We start from the raw sequence: 18,722 nt of genomic DNA on the forward strand, positions 1-18,722 counted from the left end.
AGGGCGATTTTTAAATTCCCCTGCGCTTAAAAAAATGGCAAAAGTGCCTCTAATGTGAATGAGCCCTGAGCGCTTTTCTGAGTGCTTGCTGAGCGCTTGTGATTGCTGAACACTTTCTGAGCGCTTTTTAAAAATCACTCCCATTCACTTTCATTAAAAGCACGGTAAAAATCATGTAAAAATCCTTTTTTAGCTGTTTAGGTTATTTTTACCGTGATTTTAATGAAAGTGAATGGGAGTGATTTTTAAAAAGCTTTCAGAAAGCACTCAGCAGTCACAAGCGCTCAGCAAGCACTCAGAAAAGCGCTTATAGTGTGGATCCAGCCTAACTGTTCAGAATCAGGTGCAGACTTGTTTTTATTTGACCAAATAAGTTTGTACCTACAAGGAATTAGACTGGCAGTTGCTTAACGGTTGCAGACAAAGTGATACAAGGACAGGCAGTATAGATAAACAACTCAAGGACAGCATATAAGGTAAATGATAGTAAACTTTAATGCTTTCCAGTCCTGGAGGTCTCAGCATTGCGGTTTACGCTGGATCAGTTAGCCTGATTTGAACTTATACCAAGTTAGGACAAGCGTGTCTAGTTTCAGTGGGGGTGATTGTGTGGCCTCTGCAGCCTGGTCTTCCTCGTCTGGTGAGGATGGGCCGGAAGACTGCTGCTCTGCATCTTCTTGCTGGTCCTCCGACATTAGCCGGCGCCTGGAGAAGAAATGGGAGGTTATTCCTGTATTTACTTGTGGTGTTGCCTATTTTGTATTAGCTTTACACACACACATATATTCTGCTTTGTGAAAATGTCACTACAAGACGTTTCCTTCTGTCCCCCTTTATTTCTCATTCTGTCCTCATTGGTGCCGCTTTCTGGCCCCCTTTGTGCCTCCTTCTGTTCCCCCTGTGCCTCCTTTTGTCGCCTTGTGCCTCCTTCTGTCCCCCTGTGCCTCCTCCTTTCTCCCTGTTCCTCCTTCTGTCCCTCTGTTCCTCTTCTGTCCCCCTGTTCCTCCTTCTGTCTCCCTGTACCTCCTTCTGTCCCCCTGTTCCTCCTGTCCCCCTGTTCCTCCTGTCTCCCTGTACCTCCGTCTGTCCCTGTGTGTGCCTCCTTCTGTCCCCTTGTGCCTCCTTCTGTTCCCCTGTTCCTCCTTCTGTCCCCTTGTGCCTCCTCCTTTCTCCCTGTTCCTCCTTCTGTCCCCTTGTGCCTCCTTCTGTTCCCCTGTTCCTCCTGTCCCCCAGTCCCTCCTTCTGTCTCCCTGTACCTCCTTATGTCCCCTTGTTCCTCCTTATGTTACACTCTGTGTCCTTCTGTCTTCCTTTGTGCAGTATATGTATGTAATGTGAAAAGGTTATACAGACTTAACACACGTTACAGCCTTGTCAGTTCACTAGCACTCAGAGCCGAGACAAGGTCCTCCAGCACCCAAGGCTGAGACACCAAAGTGCGCCCCCCCATCCCTCCCACCCCAGCCGTCACACACTGATTGCTATTACACTAAGAGGCGCCCCAGGGCCCCCAACATCTCTAGTTATCTGGCTTGCAGTCACTGCCATGTATACTTTTCCTTATTTACAGTATATCTGCTTCAAACACAATAGGGGAATGATAGCTGAGTGATTTGTGCGTCCCCTCCTACACTGCCACCTGAGGCTGGAGCCTCTCTTGCCTCTACCTCGGCCCCACCCTGCTCCACTCCCTCTTATAATGCCTGCACCCTGAGGCTGGAGCCTCTCTCGCCTCTTTCTCGGCCCAGCCCTGCTAGCACTGCAGCACTAATTGTACTGTGTATGACTGTCAGTGTAGTGTGAGCTGGCATAGCCGGCCTTTGACCTGAGCGACCCGAGTGGTCGTTCAGGGCGCCGGCTTCCAGGGGGGCAACTAGAGCTGGCTATCTAATGGAGGGAGGGCACCTACTCCTGGCTACCTATACTGGAGGCACTGACGCCTGGCTACCTATGGGGGGAGACCTACACCCGACTTTCTATACTGGGGGCACCTATACCTGGCTACCTACCTATACTGAATCTGAGGGTGATTCTTTTTTATGGCGGGGACGCACTGCGGCTATAACAGGTGGTTAAAAATTTGATCGGTGCTGTGCTATCATTGTAAATGGGGTGGGGGGGGGGGGGGGGGGGGGGGGGCGGGGGGCGCGGCTAACTGTCCCATTAATTGTTTTTATTAATATTCCTGAAAGTTTATAGCCTTCATTTTTAAGTGTATTCAGGATAATGCACTCTTTCCATCCATTTTATGGTTATTAGTATTCTATTATACATATGCGACGTGTCACGGAGATCTGAGCGTTTGGTGTGATGTGTCACGACTTCAAAAAGGTAACTCAGGAGAAGAGGTGAAGTGTGTGTTGTGTGGTGTGTGTTGTGTGTTGTGTGTTGTGTGCTCAGCATTAATTGTACCGTGTGTGTGTGTATTACTACCAGTGTACTGTGACAGGGCGGCCATTTTTTGTGTCGCTGTTTGTTTTATGATCCAGTTCATCACAACAAATACACAGCAGCGTGCTCTCATTCCTGCATTACAGTTTACAGTGTCGCAGTCGTTTGTTTTGTGGTGATGCAGAACCATTCTATTGCAGAAACAATAAATCACAGTGCAAATTTATTTCTGCATTAAAGTTTTCAGTTACGGTTCTATCGTTTCATGGAGACGCACCATTATACTGCTTAAAGCATACATGTCAAACTCCGTCCCGCGGGCCAAATCTGGCCCTCAGAGCCATTAAATTTGGCCCCCAAGTGGTTTCCCCACTTTGAATTATGTTTGGCCCACTTTAGATGACCAGGGAAGCCCTATGGGTGAGGTAGGGAGGAAACACTAAATACTAGGAAACTACATACGGGAGTGTGCGGGGCTCTAGACTCCAGGGAACTGTATATGAGAGTTTGGGGGCCTCTAGACTCCAGGGAACTGTATAGGGGAGGGAGAAGGGCCACTAGACACCAGGGATCTGTATAAGGAGGGAGGACAACTAGACACCAGGGAACTGTATAGGGAAGGGAAGGAGGACAACTAGACTCCAGGGAACTGTATAAGGGAGGGAGGAGGACCACTAGACACCAGGGAGCTATATGAGGGAGGACAACTAGACACCAGGGAACTGTATAGGGGAGGGAGAAGGGCCACTAGACACCAGGGATCTGTATAAGGAGGGAGGACAACTAGACACCAGGGAACTGTATAGGGGAGGGAGGAGGACACCAGGGAGCTATATAAGAAGGGAGGACAACTAGACAACAGGGAACTGTATAGGGGAGGGAGAAGGGCCACTAGACACCAGGGATCTGTATAAGGAGGGAGGACAACTAGACACCAGGGAACTGTATAGGGGAGGGAGGAGGACACCAGGGAGCTATATAAGAAGGGAGGACAACTAGACACCAGGGAACTGTATGGGGGAGGGAGGACAACTACACACCACAAAACTGTATAGGGGAGGAAGGAGGACCACTAGACACCAGGGAACTGTATGGGGAGGAAGGAGGACCACTAGACACCAGGGAGCTATATAAGGCGGGAGAACAACTAGACACCTGGGAACTGTATAGGGGAGGGAGGGCCACTAGACACCTGGGAACTGTATAGGGGAGGGAGGGCCACTAGACACCAGGGAACTGTATAGGGGAGGGAGGGCCACTAGACACCTGGGAGCTATATAGGGGAGGGAGGGGGCCACTAGACACCAGGGAACTGTATAGGGGAAGGAGGGGGCCACTAGACACCAGGGATCTGTATAGGGGAGGGAGGGCCACTAGACACCTGGGAACTATATAGGGGAGGGAGGGCCACTAGACACCAGGGAACTTTATAAGGGAGTAAGGTGGCCAGTAGACATTGAGGTTGGCCTGCAACAAGGTTTCAATGTCTAATTTTGGCCCACTTTGTATTTGAGTTTGACACCCCTGGCTTTGAAGGACTTCTGAGGCCAAAACGAAAAAAAAAGTTAAATACCTGCATCGCATATGAAGGCACGGAGGACGCTGTCCGCGCCCTCCGTGCCGTTCCGCCGGGTCCCCGCCGCTCAATAGCCCCCCGGGCTGACTCCCAACCCCACGGGTTGGGCTCTCCTGCCTCCACAAACATGGCCGCATGAGCTCGCCGCGGCTGCGCAGTCCGCATAGCCGCGAGTGCGGCTGCGCAGCTCTAGGGCCAACGCTACAGGCTGTTTAACTTTTTTTTTTTGTTTTGGCCTCGGAAGTCCTTTAAGGGAATCTGAAGTGAAAATAATCTTATGATTTAATGATTTGTATGTGTAGTACAGCTAAGAAATAAGACATTAGTAGCACAAATATGAGTCTCATATTTTTTCCAGTACAGGAAGAGTTAAAGTGAACCTTAAGTGTCCCAAAAAAAATGAGTTTTACTCACCTGGGGCTTACCTCAGCCCCCTGCAGCTGATCGGTGCCCACGACGAGTCGCTCTGATGCTCCGGGTCCCGCTGGCGGCCACTTCCGGTTTCGCCGTCAGGACCCGTCAGGCTGGGGAACGCGGCTGATACTACGCGTTCCCAGCCAAAATAGCACCCCTATGCGGCCATATGTCCGCATACGGGTGCCTATGCGGACATATGGCCGCATAGGGGTGCTATTTTGGCTGGGAACGCGTAGTATCAGCCGCGTTCCCCAGCCTGACGGGTCCTGACGGCGAAACCGGAAGTGGCCGCCAGCGGGACCCGGAGCATCAGAGCGACTCGTCGTGGGCACCGATCAGCTGCAGGGGGCTGAGGTAAGCCCCAGGTGAGTAAAACTCATTTTTTTTGGGACACTTAAGGTTCACTTTAAGAAACTTCAGGTGTTATCTATGCAAAAGAGCTTCTCTGAGCTCTCCGACTAATTTATTCAGAGAGTAATGCTATTTTCTGAAGTACTTTTCTCAAACTGTCTCTCCCTGCTCTTGTGTAATAAACGCTGGAGTGGCAGCTGCGGGGAATAGCGCTACCACCGCAGCGGCCTCCAGCCCCCTGTTTAGCAGCATGTCTGGGCCTCAGGCGTCTAGCACGCCGAGGACGGAACTGTCAGTTGCACATAGGGTTGCCTTGTCGTGCGCGAGCGCGTGCGTAGACGGGACCTTTACGCGGGGAGGAGGTGCGTCAGCTGACCGGCTGGTCGGCTGACGTCAGAGGCCGCTCCTCATTGGATGATCGTTGGGGGCGTGCCCGGAGGGTCTCCTCTGCTTCATAAGCCATACTGTGTCACTCGCAACTTGTCTGCTGTTGCGAATACTACGTGTTAGCGCTCAGACCCTTAGATAGTTCCGGTGTGCTTTGATCCGGGAGGAAACCGGGGATTTCACACAAGTTAGGAATTGTTTGATAGCCTTAATCATTACCTTACTGTATATTATTTGTGTATGACTCTGGCTCGTTCTGACCTCTCTCTTGCTAAGTGATTCTGTACCTTTGCTCATCTGACCTAGTTGTCAAACCCTGCCTGGTTATATCTTTCTGACACTGCCTCCCGATTTTGTACTGTATCTTCCTGTCTGTTGCCAAACCCGATCTGTCTGACCACTCTACTCTCACCAGAGGGCCCTTGTCTCTGGTGAGAGGCATTATACTGATTGTACCCACCAGCTCCTCTGGTGAGGTGTTACTCTTATCAGTATTACTGCTGCACCAAACACCTCTTGTATTTGTTGTCACGGCAGCTTCTGATATACCAATATTATAGGTGATTCTGCAGATCACCTTATAATCAGGTATATATCTGCATTATAGGTGATACTGCAGATCACCTCATCATCAGAATTCTGTCGCTTGCTGACACAAATCGTTACATCTTGTTTGTTTAAGGTTTTCCTCACAGCTTGAAAACTACTATCCCAGAATTTTTTTTTAGCAGAACATCACTGAAATGGTTAAACGAAGCACTTTGGATGCGGATTGGAAGCTGAATAGCAGAACAAACTGGAGATAACAGTATCTTTGTTTGCATTCCAATGTTGATACATGTGTGTAAACACAGTGTAACAAGTAAAAAGGAGCTCTCTGTGAAGCTCTCTGTGCTTCAAGCACGCAAACAGCTCAGAATAGCTAATTAGAAGATGTTAATATACAATAAAAAGCAGTTTGAATAAAATGCAATGGCAGGTTTCAGGGCAAGATAAACTACACTTTGTAAACTTGTAATTTGTAAACAGACAATATTACTTTATGCACAAAGGCAAATATGATAACTGTATGAGTAATAAAAAGTAGGAAAACACTTTTTTTTTTAATGTCATGTCAGAATTTCAGACCATTTTTAGTGAACTTTTGAATTGTATCCTGGAAAGAATAAGAAAATACAGTGACTGACAGTTGAGATAACAAGCTTCAGAAGACAGAGTTCTCTGCCACTTTGAAAGTTGTGGAGCTTAATGGCTCTTTTGCATACATAACAACTGGAGTTTCTTAACTCTTCCTGTACTGAAAACAATATTAGATGTCAATATTGTATATTAGAAGTTAATAGGTCATTGATTTTAGATCTGGCTGTGTGCTTGAGCAGTGACTATAAAATATTTAATCTAATTTTCTGTTTTTAAGCAGAAGATAAAACTGTGAGATATCTTTAAAAAAGGAATTTTTATGAGTAGGAGGATAGATACAATTTTCTATCTCATCAGTTTCTTTTCACCTCACTTTATGGATGAATATTAGACCTTCAGGAAGCAGCTGTTAGTTGATTCTCTTTTATCACATAACAACAGCACTGCTTAGTCCAAATGTGTTCCATTTTCAAGTTGTTCAAAGCATGTGAAGCTCATAACCATGTAACACTAGCTCTGCCCCAGACACAAGGCTGGTGATGAGCAGGGAGAGGGGTGGAGAGCATTGCAGCTCATAACCATGTAACACTGGCTCTGTCTCAGACACAAGGCTGGTGATGAGCAGGGAGAGGGGTGGAGAGCATTGCAGCTCATAACCATGTAACACTGGCTCTGTCTCAGACACAAGGCTGGTGATGAGCAGGGAGAGGGGTGGAGAGCATTGCAGCTCATAACCATGTAACACTGGCTCTGCCCCAGACACAAGGCTGGTGATGAGCAGGGAGAGGGGTGGAGAGCATTGCAGCTCATAACCATGTAACACTGGCTCTGTCTCAGACACAAGGCTGGTGATGAGCAGGGAGAGGGGTGGAGAGCATTGCAGCTCATAACCATGTAACACTGGCTCTGTCTCAGACACAAGGCTGGTGATGAGCAGGGAGAGGGGTGGAGAGCATTGCAGCTCATAACCATGTAACACTAGCTCTGCCCCAGACACAAGGCTGGTGATGAGCAGGGAGAGGGGTGGAGAGCATTGCAGCTCATAACCATGTAACACTGGCTCTGTCTCAGACACAAGGCTGGTGATGAGCAGGGAGAGGGGTGGAGAGCATTGCAGCTCATAACCATGTAACACTGGCTCTGTCCCAGACACAAGGCTGGTGATGAGCAGGGAGAGGGGTGGAGAGCATTGCAGCTCATAACCATGTAACACTGGCTCTGTCTCAGACACAAGGCTGGTGATGAGCAGGGAGAGGGGTGGAGAGCATTGCAGCTCATAACCATGTAACACTAGCTCTGCCCCAGACACAAGGCTGGTGATGAGCAGGGAGAGGGGTGGAGAGCATTGCAGCTCATAACCATGTAACACTAGCTCTGCCCCAGACACAAGGCTGGTGATGAGCAGGGAGAGGGGTGGAGAGCAATGCAGCTCATAACCATGTAACACTGGCTCTGTCCCAGACACAAGGCTGGTGATGAGCAGGGAGAGGGGTGGAGAGCATTGCAGCTCATAACCATGTAACACTGGCTCTGTCTCAGACACAAGGCTGGTGATGAGCAGGGAGAGGGGTGGAGAGCATTGCAGCTCATAACCATGTAACACTGGCTCTGTCTCAGACACAAGGCTGGTGATGAGCAGGGAGAGGGGTGGAGAGCATTGCAGCTCATAACCATGTAACACTGGCTCTGTCCCAGACACAAGGCTGGTGATGAGCAGGGAGAGGGGTGGAGAGCATTGCAGCTCATAACCATGTAACACTGGCTCTGTCCCAGACACAAGGCTGGTGATGAGCAGGGAGAGGGGTGGAGAGCATTGCAGCTCATAACCATGTAACACTGGCTCTGTCCCAGACACAAGGCTGGTGATGAGCAGGGAGAGGGGTGGAGAGCATTGCAGCTCATAACCATGTAACACTGGCTCTGTCCCAGACACAAGGCTGGTGATGAGCAGGGAGAGGGGTGGAGAGCATTGCAGCTCATAACCATGTAACACTAGCTCTGCCCCAGACACAAGGCTGGTGATGAGCAGGGAGAGGGGTGGAGAGCATTGCAGCTCATAACCATGTAACACTGGCTCTGTCCCAGACACAAGGCTGGTGATGAGCAGGGAGAGGGGTGGAGAGCATTGCAGCTCATAACCATGTAACACTAGCTCTGCCCCAGACACAAGGCTGGTGATGAGCAGGGAGAGGGGTGGAGAGCATTGCAGCTCATAACCATGTAACACTAGCTCTGCCCCAGACACAAGGCTGGTGATGAGCAGGGAGAGGGGTGGAGAGCATTGCAGCTCATAACCATGTAACACTGGCTCTGCCCCAGACACAAGGCTGGTGATGAGCAGGGAGAGGGGTGGAGAGCATTGCAGCTCATAACCATGTAACACTAGCTCTGTCTCAGACACAAGGCTGGTGATGAGCAGGGAGAGGGGTGGAGAGCATTGCAGCTCATAACCATGTAACACTGGCTCTGTCTCAGACACAAGGCTGGTGATGAGCAGGGAGAGGGGTGGAGAGCATTGCAGCTCATAACCATGTAACACTAGCTCTGTCTCAGACACAAGGCTGGTGATGAGCAGGGAGAGGGGTGGAGAGCATTGCAGCTCATAACCATGTAACACTGGCTCTGCCCCAGACACAAGGCTGGTGATGAGCAGGGAGAGGGGTGGAGAGCATTGCAGCTCATAACCATGTAACACTAGCTCTGCCCCAGACACAAGGCTGGTGATGAGCAGGGAGAGGGGTGGAGAGCATTGCAGCTCATAACCATGTAACACTAGCTCTGCCCCAGACACAAGGCTGGTGATGAGCAGGGAGAGGGGTGGAGAGCATTGCAGCTCATAACCATGTAACACTGGCTCTGCCCCAGACACAAGGCTGGTGATGAGCAGGGAGAGGGGTGGAGAGCATTGCAGCTCATAACCATGTAACACTGGCTCTGCCCCAGACACAAGGCTGGTGATGAGCAGGGAGAGGGGTGGAGAGCATTGCAGCTCATAACCATGTAACACTGGCTCTGCCCCAGACACAAGGCTGGTGATGAGCAGGGAGAGGGGTGGAGAGCATTGCAGCTCATAACCATGTAACACTGGCTCTGTCTCAGACACAAGGCTGGTGATGAGCAGGGAGAGGGGTGGAGAGCATTGCAGCTCATAACCATGTAACACTGGCTCTGTCTCAGACACAAGGCTGGTGATGAGCAGGGAGAGGGGTGGAGAGCATTGCAGCTCATAACCATGTAACACTGGCTCTGTCTCAGACACAAGGCTGGTGATGAGCAGGGAGAGGGGTGGAGAGCATTGCAGCTCATAACCATGTAACACTAGCTCTGTCTCAGACACAAGGCTGGTGATGAGCAGGGAGAGGGGTGGAGAGCATGTGAAGCTCATAACCATGTAACACTGGCTCTGTCTCAGACACAAGGCTGGTGATGAGCAGGGAGAGGGGTGGAGAGCATTGCAGCTCATAACCATGTAACACTGGCTCTGTCTCAGACACAAGGCTGGTGATGAGCAGGGAGAGGGGTGGAGAGCATTGCAGCTCATAACCATGTAACACTGGCTCTGCCCCAGACACAAGGCTGGTGATGAGCAGGGAGAGGGGTGGAGAGCATTGCAGCTCATAACCATGTAACACTAGCTCTGCCCCAGACACAAGGCTGGTGATGAGCAGGGAGAGGGGTGGAGAGCATTGCAGCTCATAACCATGTAACACTAGCTCTGCCCCAGACACAAGGCTGGTGATGAGCAGGGAGAGGGGTGGAGAGCATTGCAGCTCATAACCATGTAACACTAGCTCTGCCCCAGACACAAGGCTGGTGATGAGCAGGGAGAGGGGTGGAGAGCATTGCAGCTCATAACCATGTAACACTGGCTCTGCCCCAGACACAAGGCTGGTGATGAGCAGGGAGAGGGGTGGAGAGCATTGCAGCTCATAACCATGTAACACTAGCTCTGCCCCAGACACAAGGCTGGTGATGAGCAGGGAGAGGGGTGGAGAGCATTGCAGCTCATAACCATGTAACACTGGCTCTGTCTCAGACACAAGGCTGGTGATGAGCAGGGAGAGGGGTGAAGAGCATTGCAGCTCATAACCATGTAACACTAGCTCTGTCTCAGACACAAGGCTGGTGATGAGCAGGGAGAGGGGTGGAGAGCATTGCAGCTCATAACCATGTAACACTGGCTCTGCCCCAGACACAAGGCTGGTGATGAGCAGGGAGAGGGGTGGAGAGCATTGCAGCTCATAACCATGTAACACTAGCTCTGCCCCAGACACAAGGCTGGTGATGAGCAGGGAGAGGGGTGGAGAGCATTGCAGCTCATAACCATGTAACACTAGCTCTGCCCCAGACACAAGGCTGGTGATGAGCAGGGAGAGGGGTGGAGAGCATTGCAGCTCATAACCATGTAACACTGGCTCTGCCCCAGACACAAGGCTGGTGATGAGCAGGGAGAGGGGTGGAGAGCATTGCAGCTCATAACCATGTAACACTGGCTCTGCCCCAGACACAAGGCTGGTGATGAGCAGGGAGAGGGGTGGAGAGCATTGCAGCTCATAACCATGTAACACTGGCTCTGCCCCAGACACAAGGCTGGTGATGAGCAGGGAGAGGGGTGGAGAGCATTGCAGCTCATAACCATGTAACACTGGCTCTGTCTCAGACACAAGGCTGGTGATGAGCAGGGAGAGGGGTGGAGAGCATTGCAGCTCATAACCATGTAACACTGGCTCTGTCTCAGACACAAGGCTGGTGATGAGCAGGGAGAGGGGTGGAGAGCATTGCAGCTCATAACCATGTAACACTGGCTCTGTCTCAGACACAAGGCTGGTGATGAGCAGGGAGAGGGGTGGAGAGCATTGCAGCTCATAACCATGTAACACTAGCTCTGTCTCAGACACAAGGCTGGTGATGAGCAGGGAGAGGGGTGGAGAGCATGTGAAGCTCATAACCATGTAACACTGGCTCTGTCTCAGACACAAGGCTGGTGATGAGCAGGGAGAGGGGTGGAGAGCATTGCAGCTCATAACCATGTAACACTGGCTCTGTCTCAGACACAAGGCTGGTGATGAGCAGGGAGAGGGGTGGAGAGCATTGCAGCTCATAACCATTCAACACTGGCTCTGCCCCAGACACAAGGCTGGTGATGAGCAGGGAGAGGGGTGGAGAGCATTGCAGCTCATAACCATGTAACACTAGCTCTGCCCCAGACACAAGGCTGGTGATGAGCAGGGAGAGGGGTGGAGAGCATTGCAGCTCATAACCATGTAACACTAGCTCTGCCCCAGACACAAGGCTGGTGATGAGCAGGGAGAGGGGTGGAGAGCATTGCAGCTCATAACCATGTAACACTGGCTCTGCCCCAGACACAAGGCTGGTGATGAGCAGGGAGAGGGGTGGAGAGCATTGCAGCTCATAACCATGTAACACTGGCTCTGCCCCAGACACAAGGCTGGTGATGAGCAGGGAGAGGGGTGGAGAGCATTGCAGCTCATAACCATGTAACACTGGCTCTGCCCCAGACACAAGGCTGGTGATGAGCAGGGAGAGGGGTGGAGAGCATTGCAGCTCATAACCATGTAACACTGGCTCTGTCTCAGACACAAGGCTGGTGATGAGCAGGGAGAGGGGTGGAGAGCATTGCAGCTCATAACCATGTAACACTGGCTCTGTCTCAGACACAAGGCTGGTGATGAGCAGGGAGAGGGGTGGAGAGCATTGCAGCTCATAACCATGTAACACTGGCTCTGTCTCAGACACAAGGCTGGTGATGAGCAGGGAGAGGGGTGGAGAGCATTGCAGCTCATAACCATGTAACACTGGCTCTGTCTCAGACACAAGGCTGGTGATGAGCAGGGAGAGGGGTGGAGAGCATTGCAGCTCATAACCATGTAACACTAGCTCTGTCTCAGACACAAGGCTGGTGATGAGCAGGGAGAGGGGTGGAGAGCATTGCAGCTCATAACCATGTAACACTGGCTCTGCCCCAGACACAAGGCTGGTGATGAGCAGGGAGAGGGGTGGAGAGCATTGCAGCTCATAACCATGTAACACTGGCTCTGCCCCAGACACAAGGCTGGTGATGAGCAGGGAGAGGGGTGGAGAGCATTGCAGCTCATAACCATGTAACACTGGCTCTGTCTCAGACACAAGGCTGGTGATGAGCAGGGAGAGGGGTGGAGAGCATTGCAGCTCATAACCATGTAACACTGGCTCTGTCTCAGACACAAGGCTGGTGATGAGCAGGGAGAGGGGTGGAGAGCATTGCAGCTCATAACCATGTAACACTAGCTCTGTCTCAGACACAAGGCTGGTGATGAGCAGGGAGAGGGGTGGAGAGCATTGCAGCTCATAACCATGTAACACTGGCTCTGTCTCAGACACAAGGCTGGTGATGAGCAGGGAGAGGGGTGGAGAGCATTGCAGCTCATAACCATGTAACACTAGCTCTGCCCCAGACACAAGGCTGGTGATGAGCAGGGAGAGGGGTGGAGAGCATTGCAGCTCATAACCATGTAACACTAGCTCTGCCCCAGACACAAGGCTGGTGATGAGCAGGGAGAGGGGTGGAGAGCATTGCAGCTCATAACCATGTAACACTTGCTCTGTCTCAGACACAAGGCTGGTGATGAGCAGGGAGAGGGGTGGAGAGCATTGCAGCTCATAACCATGTAACACTTGCTCTGTCTCAGACACAAGGCTGGTGATGAGCAGGGAGAGGGGTGGAGAGCATTGCAGCTCATAACCATGTAACACTAGCTCTGTCTCAGACACAAGGCTGGTGATGAGCAGGGAGAGGGGTGGAGAGCATTGCAGCTCATAACCATGTAACACTAGCTCTGTCTCAGACACAAGGCTGGTGATGAGCAGGGAGAGGGGTGGAGAGCATTGCAGCTCATAACCATGTAACCCTAGCTCTGTCTCAGACACAAGGCTGGTGATGAGCAGGGAGAGGGGTGGCAGGGGCAAACCCAGGATTTTTAAGGGGGGGGGGGGGGTCTTGAAAGGTCTCCCTCAGTCACGCACAATACAGTATAATAATATGAAAGGACATCATGCTGGGTACACAAAATGCAATTTCCTGTCTGACTGACCGGGAACTATCAGGAACAGTTTGGATACAGATAATAATGAGGACAGCCGACATTGGTACTCAAGGGGAAAGTGAAGCCTTCACACAGCGGTCACACAGGGCTGTGCTTTTACCTGGCTCTGTGCTCTAAATTCCCCAAAGCTGCTCCATGCTCTGTACACACGCTGCTGCTCCATGCTCTGTACACACACTGCTGCTCCATGCTCTGTACACACACTGCTGCTCCATGCTCTGTACACACGCTGCTGTTTCATGCTCTGTACACACACTGCTGCTCTATGCTCTGTACACATGCTGCTGTTTCATGCTCTGTACACATGCTGCTGCTTCATGCTCTGTACACACTGCTGCTCCATGCTCTGTGCACACCCTGCTGCTCCATGCTCTGTACACACACTGCTCTCCACACACACGCTGCTGCTCCATGCTCTGTACACACACTGCTGCTCCATGCTCTGTACACACACTGCTGCTCCATGCTCTGTACACACACTGCTGCTACATGCTCTGTACACATGCTGCTGCTTCATGCTCTGTACACACACTGCTGCTCCATGCTCTGTACACACTGCTGCTCCATGCTCTGTACACATGCTGCTGCTCCATGCTCTGTACACACACTGCTGCTCCATGCTCTGTACACACACTGCTGCTCCATGCTCTGTACACACACTGCTGCTCCATGCTCTGTACACACTTCTGCTCCATGCTCTGTACACACGCTGCTGCTCCATGCTCTATACACACGCTGCTGCTCCATGCTCTGTACACACGCTGATGCCCCATGCTCTGTACACACACTGCTGCTCCATGCTCTGTACACACACTGCTGCTCCATGCTCTGTACACACACTTCTGCTCCATGCTCTGTACACATGCTGCTGCTCCATGCTCTGTACACACGCTGCTGCTCCATGCTCTGTACACACTGCTGCTCCATGCTCTGTACACACGCTGCTGCTTCATGCTCTGTACACACGCTGCTGCTCCATGCTCTGTACACACGCTGCTGCTCCATGCTCTGTACACACGCTGCTGCTCCATGCTCTGTACACACGCTGCTGCTCCGTGCTCTGTACACACGCTGCTGCTCCATGCTCTGTACACACACTGCTGCTCCATGCTCTGTACACACACTGCTGCTACATGCTCTGTACACATGCTGCTGCTTCATGCTCTGTACACACACTGCTGCTCCATGCTCTGTACACACACTGCTGCTCCATGCTCTGTACACACACTGCTGCTCCATGCTCTGTACACACACTGTTGCTCCATGCTCTGTACACACTTCTGCTCCATGCTCTGTACACACGCTGCTGCTCCATGCTCTATACACACGCTGCTGCTCCATGCTCTGTACACACGCTGATGCCCCATGCTCTGTACACACACTGCTGCTCTATGCTCTGTACACACACTGCTGCTCCATGCTCTGTACACACACTGCTGCTCCATGCTCTGTACACACACTGCTGCTCCATGCTCTGTACACACACTGCTGCTCCATGCTCTGTACACACACTGCTGCTCCATGCTCTGTACACACTTCTGCTCCATGCTCTGTACACACGCTGCTGCTCCATGCTCTGTACACACGCTGATGCCCCATGCTCTGTACACACACTGCTGCTCCATGCTCTGTACACACACTGCTGCTCCATGCTCTGTACACACACTGCTGCTCCATGCTCTGTACACACGCTGATGCCCCATGCTCTGTACACACACTGCTGCTCCATGCTCTGTACACACACTGCTGCCCCATGCTCTGTACACACACTGCTGCTCCATGCTCTGTACACACACTGCTGCTCCATGCTCTGTACACACACTGCTGCTACATGCTCTGTACACATGCTGCTGCTTCATGCTCTGTACACACACTGCTGCTCCATGCTCTGTACACACTGCTGCTCCATGCTCTGTACACATGCTGCTGCTTCATGCTCTGTACACACGCTGCTGCTACATGCTCTGTACACACACTGCTGCTCCATGCTCTGTACACACACTGCTGCTCCATGCTCTGTACACATGCTGCTGCTCCATGCTCTGTACACACGCTGCTGCTTCATGCTCTGTACACACTGCTGCTCCATGCTCTGTACACACACTGCTGCTCCATGCTCTGTACACACACTGCTGCTCCATGCTCTGTACACACGCTGCTGCTCCATGCTCTGTACACACGCTGCTGCTCCATGCTCTGTACACACGCTGCTGCTCCATGCTCTGTACACACGCTGCTGCTCCGTGCTCTGTACACACGCTGCTGCTCCATGCTCTGTACACATGCTGCTGCTCCATGCTCTGTACACATGCTGCTGCTCCATGTTCTGTACACACGCTGCTGCTCCATGCTCTGTACACTCGCTGCTGCTTCATGCTCTGTACACACGCTGCTGCTCCATGCTCTATACACACGCTGCTGCTCCATGCTCTGTACACACGCTGCTGCTCCATGCTCTGTACACACGCTGCTGCTCCGTGCTCTGTACACACGCTGCTGCACCATGCTCTGTACACACGCTGCTGTTCCATGCTCTGTACACACACTGCTGCTCCATGCTCTGTACACACGCTGCTGCTCCATGCTCTGTACACACACTGCTGCTCCATGCTCTGTACACACGCTGCTGCTCCATGCTCTGTACACACGCTGCTGCTCCATGTTCTGTACACACGCTGCTGCTCCATGCTCTGTACACACGCTGCTGCTCCATGCTCTGTACACACGCTGCTGCTCCATGCTCTGTACACACACTGCTGCTCCATGCTCTGTACACACGCTGCTGCTCCATGCTCTGTACACACGCTGCTGCTCCATGCTCTGTACACACACTGCTGCTCCATGCTCTGTACACACGCTGCTGCTCCATGCTCTGTACACACGCTGCTGCTCCATGCTCTGTACACACACTGCTGCTCCATGCTCTGTACACACGCTGCTGCCCCATGCTCTGTACACGCGCTGCTGCTCCATGCTCTGTACACGCGCTGCTGCCCCATGCTCTGTACACGCGCTGCTGCTCCATGCTCTGTACACACGCTGCTGCTCCATGCTCTGTACACACGCTGCTGCTCCATGCTCTGTACACACGCTGCTGCTCCATGCTCTGTACACACGCTGCTGCTCCATGCTCTGTACACACGCTGCTGCTCCATGCTCTGTACACACACTGCTGCTCCATGCTCTGTACACACGCTGCTGCTCCATGCTCTGTACACACGCTGTTGCTCCATGCTCTGTACACACGCTGCTGCTCCATGCTCTGTACACACACTGCTGCTCCATGCTCTGTACACACGCTGCTGCTCCATGCTCTGTACACACGCTGCTGCTCCATGCTCTGTACACACGCTGCTGCTCCATGCTCTGTACACACGCTGCTGCCCCATGCTCTGTACACGCGCTGCTGCTCCATGCTCTGTACACGCGCTGCTGCTCCATGCTCTGTACACACGCTGCTGCTCCATGCTCTGTACACACGCTGCTGCTCCATGCTCTGTACACACGCTGCTGCTCCATGCTCTGTACACACGCTGCTGCTCCATGCTCTGTACACACGCTGCTGCTCCATGCTCTGTACACACACTGCTGCTCCATGCTCTGTACACACGCTGCTGCCCCATGCTCTGTACACGCGCTGCTGCTCCATGCTCTGTACACACGCTGCTGCTCCATGCTCTGTACACACGCTGCTGCTCCATGCTCTGTACACACGCTGCTGCTCCATGCTCTGTACACACGCTGCTGCTCCATGCTCTGTACACACGCTGCTGCTCCATGCTCTGTACACACGCTGCTGCTCCATGCTCTGTACACACACTGCTGCTCCATGCTCTGTACACACACTGCTGCTCCATGCTCTGTACACATGCTGCTGCTACATCCAAAGTCAACTGAAGCAGGGAAAGAAAGGGGGCAGTGCTGTGAGCTGCAGGATGCCTGCAGATATTCTGGGGTCTCACCTTGTTTCTGTCCCCAGACACTGCACCAACCCCGGTCTGAGGGGGGATTCTGGGCAGCTGTAATACCCCCTGCATATGCCAATGGGTGGAGACAGTCCCCCATTCACTTCACCACTTTCTAGGGATGGCCAATGTGGTGGGGATGGCAATATTGCTGCTGCTAGTACGGGGGAGCACCGGCCCTTAACCCTAAGTGCCACCTGCATACTACCACTAAAAGTAAACGGACAGTTCCCCCCCCCCCCCCTATACACACACAAACTCACACACACACACACCCATACACACACCGCACACACATATACACACACACATTACACACACACACATACACACACACACACACACACACACCCATACACACACCGCACACACATATACACACACACATTACACACACACACATACACACACACACACACACACACACACACACACACACACACGCACTACACACACACACACACACACACACACACACACACACACACACACATACACACACACACACACCACACACACATTACACACACACACCCATACACACACACTACACACACACTACACACACACTACACACACACACACACACTAAATACACACATACATACACACATAAACACATACACACACACACACATTACACACACACACACACACACACTTTATACACACTTTATACACACACATAAACACATACACAACACAGACAGAGGGCTCGATTCTCAAAGCGGTGCTAACCCAGTTAGAGACTTTAGGCATGATAACCATTGCACCACGCTGGTGAAAAGCCAGTTTAGGTGTGATAAGTTTAGACATGATAAGTTTAGATCGCTTGCAAAGTCCAGCACGCAAAGCAGTGCCATTAAACTTTATGCAAAGTGCACCAGACTTTGCTAGCGCAAAACTTTTGATCAGCTGTGCACTGCGGTGCTAACCCAGTTGGTGCTTAAACTTATCATGCCTAAACTTATCACACCTAAACTTATCATGCCTAAACTTATCACACCTAAACTTATCACACCTAAACTTATCATGCCTAAACTGAGTTTAGGCATGATAAAGGGCTTTTCACCAGCGTGCTAACTGTTAGCACCGCTTTGTGAATCGGGCCCTGAGTATACATACACACGACACACAGACACCCATACACAAACATACAACACCCCCACACACACACACAACACCCAAACACACACACAAACACACACACACCCACGCACACATACACACACACACACACCTATACACACACACCACACACACCTATACACACACACACCTATACACACACACCACACACACACACACACACACACCACACACACCTATACACACACACACACACACCTATACACACACACAGACACACACACACACACACACACACACACA

At 51.7% G+C, this 18,722-nt stretch overlaps 1 long non-coding RNA gene across 1 annotated transcript in view; it reads right to left on the reverse strand.

The window, feature by feature from the left end:
- Positions 1 to 472: 472 nt before the first annotated feature.
- LOC137544931 (uncharacterized) overlaps positions 473 to 18,722 on the reverse strand; it is a 22,789-nt gene continuing 4,539 nt past the window's right edge. The window contains exon 3 of the long non-coding RNA XR_011025942.1: positions 473 to 705. This is a non-coding gene — a long non-coding RNA (uncharacterized lncRNA). The remainder of the gene's footprint in view (positions 706 to 18,722) is intronic.

Source organism: Hyperolius riggenbachi, chromosome 1, assembly GCF_040937935.1.
Source record: "Hyperolius riggenbachi isolate aHypRig1 chromosome 1, aHypRig1.pri, whole genome shotgun sequence".
Lineage (NCBI taxonomy): Eukaryota > Metazoa > Chordata > Amphibia > Anura > Hyperoliidae > Hyperolius > Hyperolius riggenbachi.